Source organism: Camelus ferus, chromosome 13, assembly GCF_009834535.1.
Source record: "Camelus ferus isolate YT-003-E chromosome 13, BCGSAC_Cfer_1.0, whole genome shotgun sequence".
Taxonomy (NCBI): domain Eukaryota; kingdom Metazoa; phylum Chordata; class Mammalia; order Artiodactyla; family Camelidae; genus Camelus; species Camelus ferus.
Genome location: NC_045708.1, coordinates 37,027,826 through 37,035,450, shown reverse-complemented (window position 1 = coordinate 37,035,450; position 7,625 = coordinate 37,027,826). Strand labels below are relative to the sequence as shown.

At 37.2% G+C, this 7,625-nt stretch overlaps 1 non-coding gene across 1 annotated transcript; it reads left to right on the top strand.

Moving 5' to 3' along the window:
- Nucleotides 1-5,626: 5,626 nt before the first annotated feature.
- On the top strand, nt 5,627-5,733 carry LOC116668383. The gene has a single exon (XR_004325553.1). It is a non-coding gene; the product is annotated as a U6 spliceosomal RNA (small nuclear RNA).
- The last annotated feature ends 1,892 nt before the right edge of the window (nt 5,734-7,625 follow it).

The following is a 7,625-nucleotide window of genomic DNA, read 5'->3' as shown; positions in this document are numbered from 1 at the left end:
CATAAAAAAAAGAATGAAATTCTGCTATTTGCAATAATGTGATTGGACCTAGAGGGAATTATGCTTAGTGAAACAAGTCAGAGAAAGACAAATACTCTATGTTATCACTTATATGTGGAATCTAAAAAATAAAATGAATGAATGTAACAAAACATAAAAACACTCAGATATAGAGAACAAACTAGTAGTGGAGAAGGATGGGAGAGGAGAAAGATAGTGGTGGGGGTTTAAGAGATACAAACTTCTATGTATAAAATAAATAAGCAACAAGGATATATTGTATGGCACAGAGAAATATAGCCATTATTTTGTAATAACTTTAAATGGAGTATAATATATGAAAATATTGAATCACTATGTTGTACACGTAAAACTAATATAATATTGTAAATCAACTATACATCAATAAAAAATACATTCATGTTGCTGTGTGTATATCTAATCTACTGCTGATGATTTCAACATAATATTTCATGATATAACATTTACCACATTTTAGCTGTCTACCCTCCCAGTGATAGACAGCCAGGTTGTCTTCAAGTCTCCACCATCATAAATAACACAGCAATGAATATATTAATGTACAACCCTTCACGTGTCTGCATAAGAATTTCTTTGGGATATAGCCCAGAAGTGTAACTGCAGGCTCATAGACTGTGAATTCTTAATTTGCGTAATTTATGTCTGATTGCTTTCTACTATGGCTATACCAGTCCATGCTCCTACCACCATGCATTAGGGTTTCAGCATCATCACAACCTGACAATCTGGCATTGTTTTCTATAGTTTAATATATGTAAAAGAATAGCATATTGCTGTTTTAATTAACATTTCTCTGATATTTTTGAGCATTTCTTCATATGCCTTTTGATTTTTGGATTTCCTCTCTGTTCATATTTTTTGTTTATTTTTTCCCCTAGGGGTCTCTGCCCTTTCATTTATTTGCTAGAATTTTGTATATTAAATATTTGAAGTATCTTCTCTCATTCTTTCATCTAGTTACTTTGTCTACAATGTCTTTTGCTAAATAGAAATCCTTATTACTCATCAATATTATTGTTATAGTCTATGCTTCTTAGGTTTTGCTTTTCTATTCTCCTCAGCTACAAATTGTAATCGTTTACTATATTTTTCTTTTACAATTATATTTTTCACATTTATTATGGCTTTAATCCTCCTGAAGCCAATCTTGTATAAGGTGTAGAATTGACAAAATATGGTAATTATACTCTAAACCTTGATATACCAGTTTCTGATAGGGAGATATTAAAATCTTCAGCTACAAAAAAAAATCTTCAGCTACAATTATGAATCTATCTATTTCTCCCTGCAGTTCTGCACATTTTGACTGTGTAATTAGGTGTATCTATGTGCTTTGCCTGTTGCATTTATGTGTTTGCCTACTGTTCCTTTATGAATATAAAGTGACTTTTTATCACTTATCTTTTGAGACTAAAATTCCTTTTTGACATGTATTATGATCACAGTCCAGTTCATATTTTCCTGGTGTATCTTTTTAAATCTTTTTATTTTTAATCTTTCCATCTCTGTATGTTTCAAGTATGTCCCTGATAGCCAATACATTGTTGGATGTAATTTAAAAAATCTATTTGGTGAGATTAACTTATTTGCATTGAATGTAATTGCTATATATTAAAATTTAATCCTACCATCCATGTACTATACATTCTTTTTTATTTTTAACCTCCATTTCTGCTTTCCTATTGGCTAGGCTGAATTTTCTACTGTGGGTTTAAAATTTATACATAATATTTTTTCGTGTCATAATAATCATTAACTTCAGACTCATACCCATAGGTTTAAGAAAGTTCCTCCCTCTTGATAGCTTGAGCAAAAGCCAAACAAAAGTTCTAAGGATGATGCTCAAGGATCTGATGTATCATGCCCTCCTGTTAATCCAATCACTATTGCTTAGGTAGAAGGTATTTGATCTCCTAAGGAAACACAGGGTACCATTAACCAAAAGGAGGAGGAATGGAGGCCAGGAGACCACAAAATGACATACATCCACTTCTTCATACTAAATCAACTTTTTAAAACCTCAGTTTCTTTATCTGTGAAATGGCAATGGTAATACCTACCTCAAAGGGGTGATATGAGGAACAAACTGGGTGATCAATATGAATGTCCCTTGTGAATCATAAAGTGCTGTACAAAGATTAGTTATTCTTGCTCTTGTATTCATCACATGGTATCATTTGTTTAGATGCTGATACTTATCTGTATTGCTACATGGGGATGTACCATCCTAGCTAGCAATCTCCCTAAATTGTGCTGATGCCTGTAGAGTTGATTTTCCTTTCCTGAGAATAACAAATGTGCAAGAGATCAGGATCGTATTTGTCAATCAGTTTCCATCAAAGGGTCCTGAAGTTGCAGAGCAGGGTGACTTGCTAGCAGACCTGTCAGACTGCACACAGCTGAAGGCTTGGTGCAATGGTGCCAAACTGAGCTCCAGTTCCTTCTCTACCTCAAATTAGATGTGTGACCTTACCCAGGTCACTTTAGCTCTCTGAGCCTGGAAAATGGAAGTCACAAGATCTATCTCTTAAAGTTGTGGTAGGATTAAATAAGATCATATGCAAAATGCTCTGGCCTTGGAGAAAGTCTTACGCTTGTCAGACAGATGCAAATCTCTCATTACTGAGTACTTACTAATTTCCACTCTGCTACCTATGGCTAGGTTGAGTGCAGGTTCTTTCTCATCTCTGAAGTATACTGAATTGCTTTGTTTCCTTACAGAATAACTGTTGTCCCCTTCAAAGCCCTATGTCTTCATATTTGGACCAGGAATACTTGCCAGCAGGATAGAGTCTCACAGGAGATGCTATTCTTTAGGGCAACTGAAATTGATAATTCTGCCTTTCAGTGTGAGGGTATAGCTCAGTGGTAGAGCACGTGCCTAGCATGCCTGCGGTCCTGGGTTCAATCCCCAATACCTCCATTAAAAAAATGAATAACCTAAATACCTCCCACCCCAAAAGATGAACAAATAATAAATAAAAAATAAATACAAATTTAAAAAATAAAATAGTTGGATAATTCTGCCTTTCACATATGAAAATTTAGATTCTGACTAAACTGAAAGATAGTAATGTATCTACTATGTTTACTGGAATAGGTTTATGAGCAATCATAAACCTATTATAACCCCATGAATTAGGTGCTTATATCCTCATTTTACTGATAAGGAAATAGAAGGTCACATAAATCAGGTAACTTGACCAAGGTGACACAGTTGATAAGGAGAAGAGAAACAGTCTAGTGTAACGTAAGGAGGACGGGCTTTGGAGTCAGACAGATCTAAATTAGGATCCCAGCACTGCCATTTACTAGATCTTGGTCTTTGGCCCAGGGATCAAATCCCTTAAATCTCAGTTCCTTCACCTTTAAAGTGGGGGTTATAATAATATCCTCACCCGAATGTTGTACATATAAAGCAGTGTCTGGCATCCTTAGGTGCTGCTGGGAGCCCGAGCCCACAGAGCTCACCTATAGCGCTGCCTTAGGGAAACTTCAGTCATCATCCAGCTCCTTTAGAACATTACATTGGATGTTCAAATGGCTGGCCTGACAATCCTCTGGGCTGCGATTCAAGATGACAGTCCCAGAAAGGAAATGAAGTAGCACTATGCAGAACATCCCCACCCGTACCCTGCCCAACACAGCTGTTTAGACCAGGACTGGGAATCTGACCCAAAGGCAAGAAACCCACAAGCTAACCGACAACCTACAAATGTGGCCTGGCTGTTAAATCAGTATTTCTCTCTCAGGAATTCAAGTTGGGAAACATGAAGTGATTGAGGCAGTTAACAGCAGTAAAAACTGTAACTAAAGAGAGAGGTCATGAGGTTCAGTAGGGGTATGTGTGGGAAGAGACAGAGCTGGGGCTGTGGCCAACCAAAGTGATGAAGAAGCAGAAATTATGCATAAACAGAAGCTATGAAGGAGAAAAAGGTAATATATGTTTATTCAACAAATATTTCTAGAGTTCCTTCTATGAACTAGGTGCTGTGTTAGTCTCTGAATATACAAAAGTGACTAAGAAGCAGCCTCTGCCTTCACAGCACTTAATTTTACTGGGCAAGAGAGGCAAAACATGTAAACAAACAAATAAATAATTACAGATTGCTTTAAGGGCTAAGAAGAAAACAAGCATGGGGCTCAGATAGAACATACCAGGAAGGGAGCTACAGTTAAGAAACAGCATGGTAAGGGAAGTTCTCTCAGAACAAAGTGAGACCTGAAGAATGAGAAGGAGCCAGGGAGAAGAGTCCTTGAGGCAGAGGATGTGTAAAGCTTGACAGCAGCAAAGGGCCTGTCATGATCAAGGAAGCTGGGAAAAAAACAAAACAAAACAAGCCATGCGGCTGGAGGAAAGTGAAGGAAAAGGAAGCAGTGTGAGATGAGTTTGGAGGGGTAAGCAGGAAGCATGCCACGGGACCCAGCAGACCTTGGAATGGAGTTGGGGATTTAGTCCCTATATAGTGAAAAACCATGAAATTATTTGAAGTTGAGTAGTAACAAGATCAAATATAATGTGGTAGATAAGCTCAAATGCTAAAGAGTCAATCTGGGTCCAAGACTAAGTTCTACCATTTACCAGCTGTGTGACCTTGGGCAATTATTTAACCTCTCTGTGCCCGCCCTAGTTTCCTTTTCTATAAAATTGAAGTAGGTTGATTTTTACCTCATGGAGGGATAGTGAAGATTAAATATAAATATAAAGTGCTTACAGCAATTCCTGGCACATAATGAATACCTGATAAATGTAAGCTTGTATTAGTATTTTGGTTTTTAAAGGGTCATGATAACTACTATATGGAGAATGAATGTCTAGGGGTTAAAAGGGAGGCCACTAATGAGGCCGATGAGGAGTCTGGGTGAAAGATGATGCGTGAAGCGGCGGTAATGGAGACAGAGAAAAGGGACCTAATATGACACATTTTTGGAGATAAAACTTTCGTATTTTGCAGATGGATTGGACATTGTGGTTGAGGAAAATAGAGGAATCAAGAACAACTCCTCGGTTTCTGTCTAGAGCAACCAGGCAGATGGAGGTGATATTTACTGAGCGGGAAGGGCCGGGGGGAACCCGGCCTGGCAGGGAAATGAGGAGTTCTATTTTAGACATGTTAAACTGCACATGTCAGTGAGCTATCGATCCATGTAGATGTCATTGAGACGCTTGTAAGTCTGGAGACCAGAAGAGAGGTCTCGGATGAAGATATGAATTTAGAAGGCATTAGCATAATCAGCATTTGAAGACACAGAAATGGTTGAGATCCACTAGGGAAAGAGTGTACAGAGGGAAGAGAAGGGAGCCCAGAGGCCTGAGGAGCAGCACATCTTAGGGTGGTTGAATAGACAAGGGGAATGAGGAGAGGCCTGGGAAGAGAGAGTAAAACCAGAAGAGTAGGGTATCAAAAACCAGGAGAGGAGAGAATTTCAAGAACATTGGAGTGGTCAGCTGAGTGTGGAAAGTTCAAATAAGGATAGAAAAATATTGGTCATTGATGACCTTGACAAAAGAAGTTTCAGTGAAGTGTGTGTGCTGAGGGGTTCCTAAGTAAGCATCAAATAGGCTGAGAAATGAATTGAAGGTGTTCTTGCTTGGATAGTACATACAGTAAAACTGGAACAGTACAGAGAAAACTGGCATGATTCCTACATACAGATGACACACAAATTCGTGAAGTGTTTCATATGTTTTGTAAATGGATTTGACTTTTGGACAATTTTAGCTCTTACATATTCAAAGAAGACAGTTGAATCAACAAGAATGAAAGGGACTCTAAAACTGAATATACACACATAAACCTAACTATATTTAAATAAGTAATAAAACCACTCTGAAGGAAAATTAAAAGCAAATCCAAATAAACTTTGAAAACAGTATTTTGAATATATACCCTTGGTCTAAAAATAAAACAAAACTGCAAAAAAATATTGAGCCCTACTAAATAGATTGCTTTCTTCATGGAATGGATATAGCTATTCTGAAACTATTCTGTGTGTGTCATAACACTGAGCAGATGAATAAAAAGGACATCAATGCTGTTGGGAGCCAGAGTTCTCAACTGTGGGAAAAGGGAGATGCAAATCAGAAATGGGAGAAAGAACCCTGAGGTGCTGAACTGGAATTAGAGGTACCAGTGCTGAATTCATGGTTAAAAATAGTTGAACTATATTAAGTTGCCATTTTTCCTCCTTGGATCTGCTTACTTAAAGGACCTAGAAACAATTACTCTCCAGGAGCCATGGTCATATCTGGTGCCCAGATCTTGGTTTCTAAATACCATTCCCCACTAAAAGGGGTGCTCTTTTGGAGACAGGGATGATTTCCAAGGCTGGACAGGGAAAGTACAAGATGAACCTGGAACACTGTATTATGCCAGAAAGAAGGGAATACTTTAAAAAAAAAAAAAAAAGGTATGTGTCAAAAGGACACAGAAACTCACCTAAAGGGCCTCTCACTGGCCAAATCTAGGACAAGCTGAACAATAAGATGAATAATGACAGTAATGGATTATAATCTATTAAATAAAATAAGAATCTGTTACTTTTTTTCCTTGTGATGAAAACTTTTAAGATCAACTTTCTTAGTAACTTTCCAATAAACAATATGGTATCATTAACTAGAGTCACCATGTGTATATCCCTGTGAGTTATTTCTTTTATAGCTGGGATTTTATACTTTTTAATTTTTAAAATGTTAGCTAATATGGATTTGGTTTTGATCAGTACTCTGGATAAGTATGGGGTACTACCCTAGTGCTTTTTCTTTTTTATTTCTATCAGCTCTATTATTTTTTTTTAACATTTTTTATTGATTTATAATCATTTTACAATGTTGTGTCAAATTCCAGTGTAGAGCACAATTTTTCAGTACAATACATATATTCATTGTCACATTTTTTTCTTTGTGAGCTACCATAAGATCTTGTATATATATCCCTGTGCTATACAGTATAATCTTGTTTATCTATTCTACAATTTTGAAATCCCAGTCTATCCCTTCCCACCCTCTGCTCCCTTGGCAACCACAAGTTTGTATTCTATGTCTATGAGTCTATTTCTGTTTTGTATTTATGCTTTGTTTGTTTGTTTGTTTGTTTTTAGATTCCACATATGAGTGATCTCATATGGTATTTTTCTTTCTCTTTCTGGCTTACTTCACTTAGAATGACATTCCCCAGGAACATCCATGTTGCTGCAAATGGCATTATGTTGTCAGTTTTTATGGCTGAATAGTATTCCATTGTATAAATATACCACATCTTCTTTATCCAGTCATCTGTTGATGGACATTTAGGTTGTTTCCATGTCTTGGCTATTGTAAATAGTGCTGCTATGAACATTGGGGTGCAGGTGTCATTTTGAAGTAGGGTTCCTTCTGGATATATATGCCCAGGAGCAGGATTCCTGGGTCATATGGTAAGTCTATTCCTAGTCTTTTGAGGAATCTCCATACTGTTTTCCACAATGACTGCACCAAACTGCATTCCCACCAGCAGTGTAGGAAGGTTCCCTTTTCTCCACAGCCTCTCCAGCATTTGTCATTTGTGGATTTTTGAATGATGGCCATTCTGAATGGTGTGAGG